A 17857-nucleotide genomic window follows, 5' to 3' on the forward strand; every position below is an offset into this window, starting at 1 on the left:
ACCCTGCATAAGCTCTGGGTCTCATAAAGCGGATTCCTGACGCGGAGACATGACTATATTTTCAGACTAAACTATGTTTAATTCTGATGATTTCAGATGACCACTGACTACAACCCTACCATGAACACCAAAAACTTCCGCGAAACCATCCGCTTATTGCGCAAGTCACACCCCATTGCCGAATTGGTCCACCGATTGCAATGCATTGGTTCATTCATTTGTTCATCCACGCTCGGCTCATTGTTGCATTCCTGTGGATGCTTCCATCATTCGTGCACATGGTTTGCGTGACCGAAGAAAGGACCCACTGGGAACAAATTTCAATGTTATGTACAAGCGGAAAATTCATTCCTTTCTCCGTTCCGACACGGTTGTAGCATTTATGGCTGATTTTCCTCAATTTAGGATCCCTTCCCATTCCCGTAGGTCGTGGTTTCCGATGTCGATGCTGATAAACAAAGCCGGTGTTTTATATGGCTGAGATGCTAGGTGGGACGCGACATAGTGGAAGTGCAGTCATAGTGGGTGTCCCCCGGCCGGTGTCTCGTTCGTTACGCCAAGGATGTCTTCTGCTGACTCTGAACCACAGAAAGTCAGTCAGTCTAGCAGCGGCGCCCAAAGCGAGCGGAAGTAATTTCGCGGATCTCGGATCCGGTGGTCGCTAAGTTCTGTTATTTGGGAATCTTGTTCTTGGAGAGAGCATGTATCAGAGTTTCTCAGAGCAACTGAGGTTTGGTAGGACTTATCTGAGCTACCAATAAAAACAAATGAAATTCAATATTGTACAAATAGTTACAGAAAAAAAACAGTTCAACGGTGAATTCCCAGAAAGGCACGCAGCCCTGGGACAACAACTCGTGACTGGTCACGTCAAGACAAATATCGGAAGTGTGATTAAAAGAATAAAGTGTAAATCAAATAAAATTAAAAACAAACAAACCACAGCACGATTACTGTGCGGAAAAACGAGATCATCGTCAGGAATCCGCCGTTGGTGAAATTTACGGCTAAGGGGAAAAGTGCATTTCGCGCGCGCTCGTTGTGATACTTTTCCGCTTCAACTGTCCGGTGTGCGTGTGAAAAGATGTTTTGTCGGCGGGAGAAAATAAATCACGCCGCTACGGTTTGCCGCGCACTTTGAATCGGGATACGATGCAGTTTGGTCAACAGCAAGTCATGGTGCGTTTTGCGATGCACATAGGAGTAATAGGGCCAATTTCATGGACAAAATATTGAAATACTGGCTAAATGGCTTGTTACACATTTATAGTGGTAAGCTCCATCGAAGTTAATACCCCAATCGCGTATTATCCTCGATTTTACCATAGTAAAATCGAGGATAATACGCGATTGGCGTATGAACTTCGATGGAGCTTACCGCCATTAGAAGCTTGAATTAATAGGTATTAGAGGTAAGGCAGGTAGGGGCCTTCCTTAGCCGAGTGGTTAGAGTCCGCGCCTACAAAGCAACATGCTGAAGGTGTCTGGGTTCGATTCCCGGTTTTATTATTTTAATTTTTATTAAGCTTAGTTTAGCATAAAAATATTCACAGTTTTTGAATGTGTAAAAAAATGTCGGTGCTAAGCCCCTCTATGCCAACTTTGAGTGTTTAAAATGTTGCTTAGGTGTGAACTACTTAATTTATTCTTGAAATCATACAGCATTACAAGCTTAGTTTTGCTCACTAAACCGTTATTTGTAGAATAGGATAATTTGCCCATTATTGCGGTATATGAATTAAACCCTCATTACTATTCGAAAACTTTATTTTCTATGCTGCCCATAAAGCATAACTGTCCCATATTGATTTTCTAACCAACACCTTTTGTTGTCGTTACATGTATGTTTTAATATGTACCTAACTTAGCATATAAAAATTCACACAGTTTGTTTGAAAATAATGTGGAAACAAATAAGAAGTTAGATAAGTCCCATATTGAAAAATAAAGGCATAATAGTCTCTATATGAACTTTACATCCCAATAACAACGGAAAAACTTGAGCAATGTCCATATTTATATTTTTTTGATGATCAATAGTAGAAAAATAAGTAATCTGTGCGGTGTTGCCAAATGTATATGGCATGCTGAAATGTACTAGAAAATTATAAACATTTGTATGAGAAGGAAGGCTTCAAACTTTAAGCGTTATTTTCTCAATGCCTACTTTTTCCATATGGGACAGTTATGTCTTTAGGCACAATATGGATATTATTGAAGATGATTGAAGCTGATAATATTCCCAGACTGAATCCCCAGGTACGAAGATACTCTGTGCCCAGAAAAGTCGAGAAAATTTCCAACCCGTAAAGATCCTCGACCGCTGGGATTCGAACCCACGACCCTCAGCTTGGTCTTGCTGAATAGCTGCGCGCTTACCGCTTCGGCTATCTGGGCCCCCATTGGTCATCACCAGCTAGTGACTAATGGATTAAGTTTTCAGCTTAAACGGATGTTTGTTCTCTAGATTTGTGCTCTTGAAAATTTGAGTTTTGGCATCGATTCATCTTCACCTTAACCTGTTCTTCTATCTACGTAACGGATTTCAAAGGCGTGGATTTTTAAGTTTAGAACCAAAACAATTACATGCAACATTTATATCAGTTCATGTTGGATGTATGTAAAAATCTAATGCGCTGAGACTTACACTGCCTATAACTGCATAATTGTAACATTCGACAAAAGCAGGCATTGAGTAAATGGAATACCAATATGGGACGAAACTAAAATTTCTAAAAATTACCAAGAATTCAAAAAAGCTTACTTGAGGCTAAAATTTTGTACAACTCATATCGCATACTGGGGAATAGTCAGAAAATAGTTCTGATTGAAATTTTATCGCTACTTCATTACGGGACTCGTGTATGATCTCAATGCGACTATTATGCGGTATTATACAATTACCAATGTGACAAAACAACTTGGTATTTTTTTTGAATTTTCTAGAACAAACTCACAGATTTCATTGGGCTGATCGAAAGTATTTACCATTTGATGACTCTCCGCGGTATTAACTCGAAATTGGCAAAAATGTCGAATGTGACAAATATGCAGTTTTGGGCAGTACAGTGTGTGCGACTATCATCATTTTAACAAAATCTTGAATTTTAAGGATTACACAAAGAAAGAATTTGAGCTACTGAACAACTCTGCCGAAGACGCCATATTTCTAGATGATCAAGCTCCTAATTTCTTGGCTAAAATAATGATAGCTCTTGAGCGACAGAACAATTTTGCCAAAGACGTCATCTTTCTAAGTGGTCAGACTCCTGGGATATTCGCAAAACCAAGGGTGTTGTACAAAGTACAACGCGCGACTACTCGCGTTACAAAAATTCGCGCGACGACCGAAAGGTTACAAAAAAGCTATAACAGTTGAAAAGAAATGATTACCACATAATGAAACTTCAACATATTGGCAACAATTTTGCTGAACAAACTTGTACCAAAATATTACCACATTGTTAGTTATAAAAGTTTTTAAAATTGATTGTCTTAAACGAACTTTTGCGCTACGGGTGGAGCAAGAGTAGGAATGTAGTAGTATGGGGCAGAAGTACGCTGTATATATATATATGAATACTTTTTTGACAGGCACCTTTACACCAGCCATAGACTTATGTTTGCAGAAAATTACATACTAAAATCTCATAAAAATTACCCAAAACAGGGTTGATTGACTAAACTGCAGTTTTTCGCAAAACTAAGTACACACGTGAAATTTTGGGATTTTTTTTTCGCACGATTAGGCATGTTTCGCTAAATAAGAGGTTAAACAGTCAACTCTCCTTGCTCGATATTTCCCCTAACTCAATGGAATGCGCGGCTCCTTCAATCTAACATACCCTTGCATCCCTCTGCAAGTTGTTACCTCTTTAACTCGATGTTCCCTAACTCCATTTTCCATGCAAGTTCACCTATCTAACTTGATATTTCCAAGAAAAGACTCAAATATTGTCCAAATAGTAATACAATTTATAAATTTCCATTATTATATTTATACAGCCATTCCATAATTAGCCGATCTAGTGAGTCACCGAATTCCGTGAAAATTTGATATTTTGTTCCTTATCCGAATGTTTTTTTTTATTTTTTTATTAGGGTGACCATTTCCGAAATAGGGTGACCAAAAAAGATCGCAAATTTGCAATATTTTTTTTTAATTATAATATTTGAACCGCTTGACCTTTTTTATTTGTTTTTTTTGACGAAATGAAAGCTGAAGATTTTGACTTTTCAAAAAATAATATAAAATTTCACGAAAATTGTTTGTTTACATTAAATAAGATTAAAAATTCCGTTTTTTTCGTGTTCTGAAGGCCTTGGGACAAAAGGGGCTGTTGCTGTTCTCATTTTTTCTTGAAAGTTCAGAGAAACTCAACCAAGAGCTCAACCGATTTCCAATATTTTTTTATGGAATAAAAGCTTAAGATTTCAAATTTTCATAAAAAATATAAAACTCTGAAAAAAAATTTTACATGGAAATATATAAAAAATTCCAAATAAACTAGAAATAAAAAATCTGTTAACTGTTTGTGCTTTCCTGAATATATTGGTTATTCTGCTAAGGTCGAATTTTTGCCCCACTTTACTCATCTCAGGTAAACCATATTTTATTACGAGCTGAAAAAAATCATTGTTTTGTGTTTGTCGTGTTTGTTTTAAATAAAAAAAAAATCTCACCCTCATAAAACATACTTCAAAGTATCTCAAAATAAATAAAAGACATGTGAAAATACTTTTCAACTTTTGGCCATTAATTCAACCCAATTACTCCTCTGCGCATTGGTGCGGGAAGAAAATGTATAATTAATTTACGAAAATTAAACAACATGTGTGAGAGAAGATTCGTGGCTCGGAAGTGCATCGGTTTGTTTAAAAACAAATTTTAATTGCCCCCTCCCAACCGATGAGTGAAGTTGACCAGAAGCTGAACAGTGCAGTGGTTGGTGAATGATTAATTGTACTTAAAACTGTCATTGGATGATCGTTTCGAAAACGAGAATACTGTTCATCCCTTCAAGCAACAGCATTCTTACAGAGGTATGTATGAGAAACTTAATTTAAATTATTCGTTTTAGTGATTTTTTAAGGACTGTTAATTTTAAAATTTTGACACTTTGATTATTATTTATCTTATCTATTTATTATTTAAATCGTAATAGTTTTTCTGTACATCGTTCAAATGGTTTCAGACAATATTATGAAAATTTTGGATCTACCAAAATGCCAACCAACCCATTGAAACAGAAATCTAATTGACGTTATATCATAACGCTATCCACCTTACTGGAAAACCTCAAGACCTCCGGCTCCGACCTTAATGTTACATCAGTTCTGATTTTGAAACGTGGTTTTCTAAAAATCTTATTTTTGATTGATATTTTAACATTAATCGACATCCTTATCAACCTGAACACTCTGATGTATGCTTTAAATTGTCCGTGCGTGACAAAATATCATTGAAATTTGTTGTTACTCGGTAAAACGCACGGTGTTCATTTTCCACCACTTCCTCTATAAGCATGAATTGTCATAAATACCTGCACTGAGGAAAAAAAAAAACTTTATAAAAATTTCTTAAGGAATAATTATGAATTGGCGCGACAACGATTATTATTAAAATTTTTAAATTTTTCTTATGATTATGTTGAAGAATTTCATCACTTAATTTCATAAGTCAATCAATGAAAATCGGTATTGAACGCAATGATAATTGCATAATTAAAATTGCCTATTATGACAGGCGAGCTCAAAAATTAGCATGTTTAGATAACATGTGATCTGTTAACGAATAACTTGTACCCAACATTGAAACCAGAGCAGTTCTTCTACCGATTGCTATGATAAAAATATTTCAAGTAATGATTCTTAAATAATCAAAAGCTCTCACTTATGAAACATATGATCCCATTTTCGAAATGGTTAAGCGTTCAATGAAACCCTAATTTGGATGGTTCATAAGTCATGATTTATGGAATACCTAAGTGCTTTTGCCTCAGTGTATGTGAACGTGGGAAGTATGCTCATCATGTTATGATTCTCTCACGACCAAACAAGTTATTTCAGCTGTACTTTATTACCTTCATTCACTTCCACTCCCATACCAGGTATGTAGCCCTAATTAATGTTCTTCAATTAGCATCCTGTACTTGCAAGTCAAATGAATTAAAGCAATTTGCATATAGTTTCTTTCTATCATGTGCACCCACTAGCCATAATATTGCAACCCGAAGAATGGGTTATTCAATCAGAGAAAAAGTTTGCGTTGCGATAAAGCAGTTTCCCCTTCTCCGATGCCGGAAAATGAAACCACTCAAACTGACACCACTCGAGCGCTTCCTCCGACACATGTGTGTTGATGCTCGAGTTGCTCGTTAAAGTTGGGAATCAAAATCGAGCAAACGTGTGCGAATAGTTAATTACATCAGTTGTTTGTTTAACTCTTGTCGGAGTTTCGCTTTTCGGTGAAATTTAACAAATGAAGTTTTAAGGGATAGTATATAAGGGACGAGGACCTTCAAAGGGATTGGATTGTGCTTGGCGAGGTTGACCATGGTCCTGAAAAATAAAATAAAATAAATGATGCAGAACATGTTACAATAGAGGAAAAAATGGGGCAACGTGATATATAGACAAAGATTATCTCAAAGGCAATTTCCCCGAATGACGTATTCCAGAATGAACTACTTTCCCGTTTTGCTTCTTTTAACGAACACTTAAGAAAAAAGAGCCAAAAAGGATGGGCAGACCTGGTGTAAAAGGCAAACACGAAATTATTGTGACACCGAAAATGTCAATGTCATCAAATCAAAATTTTAGGGTAGTTTTATACATATATTCACTTCAAAAATCAAAAGAAAAGTTAATCGATGGAGCATTGAGTGTAAACTTGAAAAAATGATGCCCTCCATCAAAGTCTTTACAGTGTCATCCGGTACTTGTTTCTCAGTTTTTTTTCCTTCTCGTCTTTGACTGTCTTCTTGCTCTTCTGAAGTTCCCACTTCATTATTGCCCAGTACAGCTCCACCGGGCGCAGCTCCGGACAGTTTGGCGGATTCATGTCCTTTGGAACAAAATGGACAGAATTGGCCTCATACCACTCCAGGACACTTTTAGAATAGTGGCATGATGCCAAATCTGGCCAAATTTGCGGAGCCTCGTCGTGCTGCTGCTAGAACGGCAAAAGACGCTTCTCGAGGCACTAAGATTTGTAGATCTCTCCATTTACTGTGCCCTTTGTCACGAAAGGGTAGCTCCTCAGTCCGCAAGAGCAGATGGCAGTCAAATGAGATATTTGGAGGCGAACTTCGACATTTTCTTCTTCTTAAATTTGTCGTCCACATCGAACTTGCTCTTGCGGTGAAAAACTCCAAACCCGGAATTTGCTTAAAATTGGCTTTTATATACGTTTCGTCGTCCATCACACAGCAGCCATATTTTGTCAGCATCTTCTCGTAGAGCTTCCGTACCCGAGTTTTAGCCGTCGATTGTTGCCGCTCATCGCGGTTTGGGAAGTTCTGTACCTTGTTTGTATGTAGTCCAGCTCTCTGCTTTGCATTCTGGACGTAGCTCTGCGACATGCCGATCTTTTTAGACAAATCACGGCTTGAGACGTTGGGATTTGCTTTAATCATTCGCTTCACCTTTTCCTCCGTCTTTTTGTTCTCCGGTCCCGGTTTTCTTCCAGCTCCTTTGCCGTGGTCCAACGTCAACCGCTCCTGGAACCGCTTCAACACTCTGAAGACGGTTGAATGGTGAATGTTCAACATTTTTCCCAACTGACGGTGCGACAGGTCAGGAAATTCCAGGTGTTTGGAAAGAATTTGTTCTCTCGACTCGCGTTGGTTCACCTCCATTTTCGTTGAATCGAAAAACACGACTTCGAGTTTGACAGCATGTAAACAATACACATCAATGAGAAAGTGTGCAAAATTTGGTTGATTTTTACCCAATGGTAGAAACGTTATGCCCTGTTGAATGTGTCGAAATAATTTCGTGTTCCCCCGTTAAACAAAACTAAAGGAAACATCAGTATCAAACAATCCGCTGGTGCTAAACCTCCATGAAAACACTCAGTCTAACATGTTGTCTAGGGATAAGTATCAACTATAGAACTCATTTTTGCAATCATGCTGCATTACGGTCATAGTTTTCCTATCATGAAACCATTTGTTCTCTAAATTATGCTTATTTTAAGCGAAATGGCTTACATTTGAACGTACTACATTGATTTTATAGGTTATAAATAGCAATAAAACAGAGATGCAATTTGAACGCTCATGTTTTGTGAGCGTTTGCCAATGCCCATTTTATTACTCTCGTGTTCTTGTTCAGTTTTTGAACAACCACACGAAATGATGATCTCCAAAGTAAGAATTTTATATTTACGAACTTCAACCTTAGCGTTCCATAGGTTCCATCATACAATCTACCAAAATTTGAAAACAATGCGAATTCGCTTAGGTTGGCCAAACATCATAATTCAAACCAATTGTTTTGTGTGGATAAAAGATTATGAGGTTGGAAGGTTATGGACAGTCCTTTGTTGTATCATTCTTGTGCCCCAACAAACTCTAGTTGGACCAAACTACAACTGTGAACAATCATCAAAATATACACAGAACTTGCACTCTTTGACGTAATGCTACCGCAAATCTGATGGCAATCATGCGGTCTGATTTGCAGTGAATAAATCCCACCTTATAAAATTCCTTCAAAAACAACATGAAATTCAATCAATAATCATTTATAATGCCTCGTATGTTTTAAAAATGTCTCAAGATTGAAAAATGACTTATAGAAAAGTTTTAGGAATATTTATATTGAGATAATTTCACAGAATGCAATACAACTAGCTACTGGTTATTCATCGCTCCAGAATATGGATCAGGGATCGGCGTCCTGAGGCATATAATAATAAATTGCGCGATTTTTTTTGGCACCTTTGCATGCTTAATTTTAAGAAGATTCCATGATTCTGAAAGGAAAACAATTCATAAAAATAGTAATTGATTTATTAGATACCTACTATAAATTTTAACTCATCACCTCTCGTCACGAATTACTTTTTTTTTTGTCATTGCAACATGCATCGAGAAAAACAATTGACAACGTAAACGGTTGCCATCAGGTGAACAGCGCGCTGTGATCAAACATTACCGATAGTTTGAACTAGAACACGGCTCTTGTGAGCCCAAGCTTTTAACAGAACATGAACAGAACACGTTCAAGTGCATCTCTGCAATAAAATGGTCGAATAAACGATTTGTATAATATGGCTATATTTCCTGATTCAAGGAATTTTGTATTCTCAAACCTTTTTTGATATATGACGATCAATTTCGACGAAGTGTGTCATTCTCATTTTTTCATATATAAGCTAATTTGAGTTACTTCATAAAACAACAGTTGCGTAGTCTGATAAAAACCACAAGGTACTGATTTTGTTTGAATTTTGTTGACAATATGTGAATCACTAAGTTTGATATACAGTCGCCTCTCCACATCTCGATATCGAAGGGACCATCGAGATAGGGAGAGATCGAGACAAAGAATGCACTTTTAGTGAATACTAGATTGAAATCCACTCCGTTGCCAGGAAAATAACAAACAAGCAGACGTCACCTCGTGTTCCAGAACTGTTTAGATTAAATAAAATCGGGTCTAGTAACCTTACGGAGAGGCAATCGAGAACGAAAATCAATCAGGAATACATCGAGATAAAGAGATATCAATATATAGAGGATATCGAGATATAGAGGATATCGAGATATAGAGGATATCCAGATATGGAGAGAGAAAATGTATGCAGACTGAAGGGACCGAAGAAATCATCGACATAGGGAGAGATATCGAAGTATAGAACATCGAGATGTGGAGAGTCGACTGTAACAAAAAAAATGAATAGTTATCGATTTGCTCCGGTTTACAGTACCCAGTTGGTTCAACTGTATTTAATCTGAACATTTTTTGTTTGATATCCTGTTATATGCACAGCGTTCAAATTGAAAATGAATCAAATCTCAGCTACAAGTGAATCGGACTAAAACGAATATTTTTTTAATTTTCGCGTTTAAGTCCGAATAATGTCATGTTTTTGTTGATCGAATACTTTGAACATTTTAGATCAAGAAGTTATCATCTGTTGTAATTACTTTAACAAATTGTTAGATTTTTGGTAGTCTTATTGATTTGGAATAATATATTTATAAAGAACAGCCTTTTGTTTAGGGATTCCAATTGTCCAGTAGGGCGATTCAAATTTAAAAAATCCTATCTCTCATATGCTCCTTACCATAAAAATAGTGTTCTGTGAAATTTTCAGCATTCTAGGTGGTGATTTGAAGGTGGCCCAAAGACAATATAGGTTTATATGAAAATTACTATGGAGAATTTTTGAGAAATGTTCCAAACACGCTAGTTCCATAATTTGAGTAGAAACTTATCATTCCATATTGAAAACTCGTTATTCGAACATTAATGAAGGATGTTGCTGAAGAAACAAATCCCTTTGAGCTAATTTTGTGAGGGCTCTTTTAGTATCATTAACGTTTTATTAATACATTGGGCTCTTAATCAGGCTAGAATGTGTGCAAATTAAGGTCTTCCAAGAACTCTTTGGAGTTTGGGCATATGTTTCAACATGAGTTAACGGAGATCAATTTACCATTTCTATGTAGAAGAATATCTCACAATACTGGACCCTAGAAGATTGTTATATTTTTAAGAAGCGTTTGTATTGTCCGATCCAAGTTTTGGTAACCAAGTGAGTACAACAGATGTCCTAGTTCATCCAAAAACTTCCTGGAATATATACCTGCAATGTACTGGCATATTTAGCGATCCTTTGATATTTAATTGATATGGCACAGGCCCTTAACCATCCATGTGAGTAAACGGTGTATTGTAATAATTTGTTCGGATGTCCTAGGTCCTCCAAGGACTCCATTGAATATAGGTCTTGGGATCTATGACCGTAATAAGAGATTAGAGGTTAGTTTTCAAATACTCCACAGGCCTCTAACCATCCATGTGAGTAAACGGTATATTGTAATAATTTGTGTGGATGTCCTAGGTCCTCCAAGGACTCCATTGAATGTAGGCCTTGGGATCTACGACCGAAATAAGAGAATAGAGGTTAGTTTTCAAATACTCAACAGGCCCCTAACCATTCATGTGAGTAAACAGTGTATTGTATTAATTTGTGTGGATGTCCAAGGTCCTGCAAGATCTATATCGAATATAGGATCTACAAGCGTAACCAATTATCAATACATGCTTTTTTGAAATGGTACAGGCCCTTATCTATATGTAGCAGAAAATGAGTATTGTTATAATTTGTACCGCTATCCTAGATCCTCCAAAGACTTCATTGAATATAGGCCTTTGAGTCTACAAGCGTGATCAATGGTCTATAGGTAGTTTTTTAATATGACACAGTCTCTTAACCATTCATTTAAGTCTTCGGAATGTTTTATTAATTTATACGGATGTTTTTGGTCCTCCAAGGACTCCATTGAATATAGGACTTGGGATCTACGGTCATAATAAGTGATTAGAAGATAGTTTTCAAATACTCCAAAGGCTCCTAACCATTCCTGTGGGTAAACGGTGTATTGTATTAATACAGGGTGTCTACTAATTTACAGAAATTAAATTCCCTGAGATTTCCAGGTTTTAAAAAAATAAATCCAGGTTCAAGAAATTTTACAAAATATGTGTTAAGGTCTACATCGAAGCAAAATTTTGAATTTTCAAGAGCACAAAACTAGAGAACGCACTGACAATTTGATCGATTGGTCACCTTCAGCGAGTGAGTTAAATTTTCAGCACAAATGGCTGTCTGGTTCTCTAGAATTATGCTTTAGAAAATTCGTGGCTTTGCTTCGATGCATCTTTGCCAGAAAGACATCCTAAATTTTTGATGAAATTCTTCATAAAATATTAAAAAATAGAATCTTTAATAATGTCTTACAAGACATTTTGAAGGAATTGCTTGGAGAAATTCGGACAGAATTCCTGAGCTTTGGATAAAGTTTTGGATAATCCATAGAAATTGGGCAATTTTATTTGAAAAATTATTAGAGAAATGTTTGAACCACAGCAATAATATTTTGATGATATGCTGAAGACATTCCAAGAGAAATTTCTGTAGGAACTTAATGAGGAATCCTAGAATAAAATTTATAGAGATCTTCTTTGTAAAAGATATCATTGAATAATGCCTGACGGATTCTTGGAGCAGGTCCTAAGAGTAATCGTGGATGAATATTTGTAAAACTCCTTCTGAAAATGCCTGGAATATATGAAGGAATTCTTGGAAATTGTAGAAACGGTTTTTTCCAAAAAACTCGAATAAAGTTTTGGGGATACTTTGGAGTGCTTTAGGATATTTAGACCAAATTCTGAGGAAATTTCTGTAACCATCGATTCAAAAATCGCTGTTAGCATTTTTGGAGAAATTTCTGAAAACATTCAAGAAGAAATCACTGGAGAAATTACTAGAATTCCTAAAGCATTCCTCGAGATCAGAGAAAAATATCATTAAGAACTTGTGGACTAGCCGCCTAATAGGTTTTGTAGGTTTCTCTGTAACCTCTAGGATTTTGCGCCAGGATTCACTGCAAGCAGATCAAAAAATGACAGAGAATTTTTTTAATAAACTATAGGCTTTAGAGACCATATGCAAAACTGTAGTTTTGCATTAAAATGGTGATCAAGACTTTAAAAAAAATGGCTGACCTGAGAAATGTAAATTTGTTGTGTTTTTTTTAACTTATCAACTGCTCATGTACGACACCCAACTGGAACTGCACTTGCCTCTTATGGCAATCTTAAGTACTGATTACTTGTCTAAACATTTTTTATGCTGCTTAATTAAAAATCGTTATAAGGACTGACTATGTCAACTAGTGTGTTGATAGCGGCGCAGCCGAAAATTTTTTTGATTGTGGAAATGTTTTGTCACAAAAACGACATATTCTACCATTTAATACTGTTTCAAAATATTTTCCCTGAGTGTAGCCGAAATTCCCTGAGAATTCCATGTTTTTTCCAGGTTGGAGAAAATTCCCTGAGAATTCCAGGTTTTCCAGGTTTTTCCAGGCAGTAGACACCCTGTAATATGTGCGGATGTTCTTGATCCTCTAAGATCCCTATCGAATATGGGCATTAGGATATACAAGCGTAACCAATCATCAATAGATGTTCTTCAATATTGCAAAGGCCTCTTACTATCCATATTAGCAATCGAAGTGTTGTATTGAATTGTGTGGAGATTTTTGTATTTCCAAGGACTCCATGATATATAGGCCCGAGTATCTACAAACGTTAGAAGTTGTACGTTGATGCTACTTATTTATAGCATAAAATCTAAGATTTTAAGGCTAAGCAGTCCGTCATTCGTTTTGGTAGCCATGTTGATTTTGCAGATTACAATTTCAAAGTAATAAAACTCAGTCATCTTAAGTAAAATTGATTTAAAAAAGTATCACTACTTACGCTTACATACAGAAAGTATGCTGATACATTTTCAGCAATGTCAGTTCAAAACCAAGTGATTTTCTTTCCAGAGGTTGCCATCTTGAATTCCAAAATGGCGTCGGACATCAATTTTCGTCATCCCTTCGTCGTGCCTGTTCCGAAAATACCCATATTGCATCAGTTTCCAACGATTTTCTCAAACCAGAGGTCGCCATCTTGAATTCCAAAATGGCGTCGGACCTCGATTTTTGTCATTCCCTCGTCCAGTCCGTTCCGAAAATACCCATATATCATGAGTTTCCAACGGTTTCTCCAAACCAGAGGTCGCCATATTGAATTCCAAAATGGCGTCGGACATCAATTTTCGTCATCCCCTCGTAGTGCCTGTTCCGAAAATACCCATATTGCATCAGTTTCCAACGATTTTCCCAAACCAGAGGTCGCCATCTTGAATTCCAAAATGGCGTCGGACCTCGATTTTCGTCATCCTCTCATCGTGCTTGTTCCGAAAATACCCATATATCATGAGTTTCCAACGGTTTCTCCAAACCAGAGGTCGCCATATTGAATTCCAAAATGGCGTCGGACATCAATTTTCGTCATCCCCTCGTAGTGCCTGTTCCGAAAATACCCATATTGCATCAGTTTCCAACGATTTTCCCAAACCAGAGGTCGCCATCTTGAATTCCAAAATGGCGTCGGACCTCGATTTTCGTCATCCTCTCGTCGTGCTTGTTCCGAAAATACCCATATATCATGAGTTTCCAACGGTTTCTCCAAACCGGAGGTCGCCATCTTGAATTCCAAAATGGCGTCGGACATCAATTTTCGTCATCCCCTCGTAGTGCCTGTTCCGAAAATACCCATATTGCATCAGTTTCCAACGATTTTCCCAAACCAGAGGTCGCCATCTTGAATTCCAAAATGGCGTCGGACCTCGATTTTCGTCATCCTCTCGTCGTGCTTGTTCCGAAAATACCCATATATCATGAGTTTCCAACGGTTTCTCCAAACCGGAGGTCGCCATCTTGAATTCCAAAATGGCGTCGGACATCAATTTTCGTCATCCCCTCGTAGTGCCTGTTCCGAAAATACCCATATTGCATCAGTTTCCAACGATTTTCTCAAACCAGAGGTCGCCATCTTGAATTCCAAAATGGCGTCGGACCTCGATTTTTGTCATTCCCTCGTCCAGTCCGTTCCGAAAATACCCATATATCATGAGTTTCCAACGGTTTCTCCAAACCAGAGGTCGCCATATTGAATTCCAAAATGGCGTCGGACATCAATTTTCGTCATCCCCTCGTAGTGCCTGTTCCGAAAATACCCATATTGCATCAGTTTCCAACGATTTTCCCAAACCAGAGGTCGCCATCTTGAATTCCAAAATGGCGTCGGACCTCGATTTTCGTCATCCTCTCATCGTGCTTGTTCCGAAAATACCCATATATCATGAGTTTCCAACGGTTTCTCCAAACCAGAGGTCGCCATATTGAATTCCAAAATGGCGTCGGACATCAATTTTCGTCATCCCCTCGTAGTGCCTGTTCCGAAAATACCCATATTGCATCAGTTTCCAACGATTTTCCCAAACCAGAGGTCGCCATCTTGAATTCCAAAATGGCGTCGGACCTCGATTTTCGTCATCCTCTCGTCGTGCTTGTTCCGAAAATACCCATATATCATGAGTTTCCAACGGTTTCTCCAAACCGGAGGTCGCCATCTTGAATTCCAAAATGGCGTCGGACATCAATTTTCGTCATCCCCTCGTAGTGCCTGTTCCGAAAATACCCATATTGCATCAGTTTCCAACGATTTTCCCAAACCAGAGGTCGCCATCTTGAATTCCAAAATGGCGTCGGACCTCGATTTTCGTCATCCTCTCGTCGTGCTTGTTCCGAAAATACCCATATATCATGAGTTTCCAACGGTTTCTCCAAACCGGAGGTCGCCATCTTGAATTCCAAAATGGCGTCGGACATCAATTTTCGTCATCCCCTCGTAGTGCCTGTTCCGAAAATACCCATATTGCATCAGTTTCCAACGATTTTCCCAAACCAGAGGTCGCCATCTTGAATTCCAAAATGGCGTCGGACCTCGATTTTCGTCATCCTCTCGTCGTGCTTGTTCCGAAAATACCCATATATCATGAGTTTCCAACGGTTTCTCCAAACCGGAGGTCGCCATCTTGAATTCCAAAATGGCGTCGGACATCAATTTTCGTCATCCCCTCGTAGTGCCTGTTCCGAAAATACCCATATTGCATCAGTTTCCAACGATTTTCCCAAACCAGAGGTCGCCATCTTGAATTCCAAAATGGCGTCGGACCTCGATTTTCGTCATCCTCTCGTCGTGCTTGTTCCGAAAATACCCATATATCATGAGTTTCCAACGGTTTCTCCAAACCGGAGGTCGCCATCTTGAATTCCAAAATGGCGTCGGACATCAATTTTCGTCATCCCCTCGTAGTGCCTGTTCCGAAAATACCCATATTGCATCAGTTTCCAACGATTTTCCCAAACCAGAGGTCGCCATCTTGAATTCCAAAATGGCGTCGGACCTCGATTTTCGTCATCCTCTCGTCGTGCTTGTTCCGAAAATACCCATATATCATGAGTTTCCAACGGTTTCTCCAAACCGGAGGTCGCCATCTTGAATTCCAAAATGGCGTCGGACATCAATTTTCGTCATCCCCTCGTAGTGCCTGTTCCGAAAATACCCATATTGCATCAGTTTCCAACGATTTTCCCAAACCAGAGGTCGCCATCTTGAATTCCAAAATGGCGTCGGACCTCGATTTTCGTCATCCTCTCGTCGTGCTTGTTCCGAAAATACCCATATATCATGAGTTTCCAACGGTTTCTCCAAACCGGAGGTCGCCATCTTGAATTCCAAAATGGCGTCGGACATCAATTTTCGTCATCCCCTCGTCGTGACTGTTCCAAAAATACCCATATTGCATCAGTTTCCAACGATTTTTCCAAACCAGAGGGGCCCAGATAGCCGTAGCGGTAAACGCGCAGCTATTCAGCATGACCATGCTGAGGGTCGTGGGTTCGAATCCCACTGGTCGAGGATCTTTTCGTAAAGGAAATTTTCTCGATTCCCAGGGCATAGAGTATCTTCGTACCTGCCACACGATATACACATGCAAAAATGGTCAATCGGCAAAGAAAGCTCTCAGTTAATAACTGTGGAAGTGCTCATAAGAACACTAATCTGAGAAGCAGGCTTTGTCCCAGTTGGTACGTAACGCCACAGAGAAGAAGAAAGTTGCCATCTTGGATTCCAAAATGGCGTCGGACATCGATTTTCGTCATCCCCTCGTCGTGCCTGTTCCGAAAATACCCATATTGCATGAGTTTCCAACGATATTTCCAAACCAGAGGTCACCATCTTGAATTCCAAAATGGCGTCGGACATCGATTTTCGTCATCCCCTTGTCGTGCCCGTTCCGAAAATACCCATGTTGCATGAGTTTCCAGCTATTTTCTCAAACCAGAGATCGCCATTTTGGATTCCAAGATGGCGTCGGACATCAATTATCGTCATCTCCTCGTCGTACCTGTTCGGAAAATACCCATATTGCATGAGTTTCCAACGATTTTTCCAAACCAGAGGTCGCCATCTTGAATTCCAAAATGGCGTCGGACATCAATTTTCGTCATCCCCTCGTTGTGCCTGTTCCGAAAATACCCATATTACATGGGTTTCTAAGGGTTTCCCCAACCGGAGGTCAATAATTTCCCATATTATTGTCTAAACTCAATTTACGCACTGCGTAAAAAAAGTGACTTAAATTGAGTTACTTCGTAAAAAAAGTGACTTAAATTGAGGTAGCGTAAAAAAAGACTTCGGAAATTGAGGTTGTAGTGTAATAAGATCTACTTAAATTACAGTTCTAGCGTGTTTGGAACATACCTCAAAATTTCTCCATAGTAATTGCCATATAAACCTACATTCTCTTTGGGCCACCTTTAAATCACCACCTAGAAAGATGAAAATTTCACAGAACTCTATTTTTATGATAAGGATGGCAAGGAACATATGGGAGATTGTGTCACAGCGGTAGCACCTATTTGCGATCACGAAGGTACCACAGTTGACCCTATGCGTAAAGCTCCGATTGCTTTACATGGCAAAGCATAAGAAGTCAATTTTCAAATGCTTCTAAATAAAATCAAACCATAATTTAATTAAATCCAGTTAAGTGTACGGGGTGAGATTCATGATAAGCTATAAAATCCGCAGAATATTTAAGACATATTGTTGCAGACACTGGCAACACGGACGATACAGATATACCGATTCGCAAAGCCCCTCGAACGGATTCTGTATACGCAACAAATGATACAATGCAGAATAGACTAAC

General features: G+C 38.3%; 1 protein-coding gene across 3 annotated transcripts in view; it reads left to right on the plus strand.

The window, feature by feature from the left end:
- Positions 1–308: 308 nt before the first annotated feature.
- The window catches only part of LOC110676202, a 236411-nt gene continuing 218862 nt past the window's right edge, over positions 309–17857 (plus strand). Inside the window, exons 1-3 of one of the 3 annotated variants that reach the window (XM_021843140.1) lie at positions 309–735; positions 793–1179; positions 4847–5043. The gene's annotated coding sequence lies outside the window, so the exon portion shown is untranslated. Of the gene's footprint in view, positions 1180–4846; positions 5044–17857 lie in introns of all 3 variants that reach the window. The other 2 variants (XM_021843141.1, XM_021843142.1) reach the window with 2 other exon arrangements.

Source organism: Aedes aegypti, chromosome 2, assembly GCF_002204515.2.
Source record: "Aedes aegypti strain LVP_AGWG chromosome 2, AaegL5.0 Primary Assembly, whole genome shotgun sequence".
Classification (NCBI taxonomy): Eukaryota; Metazoa; Arthropoda; class Insecta; order Diptera; family Culicidae; genus Aedes; species Aedes aegypti.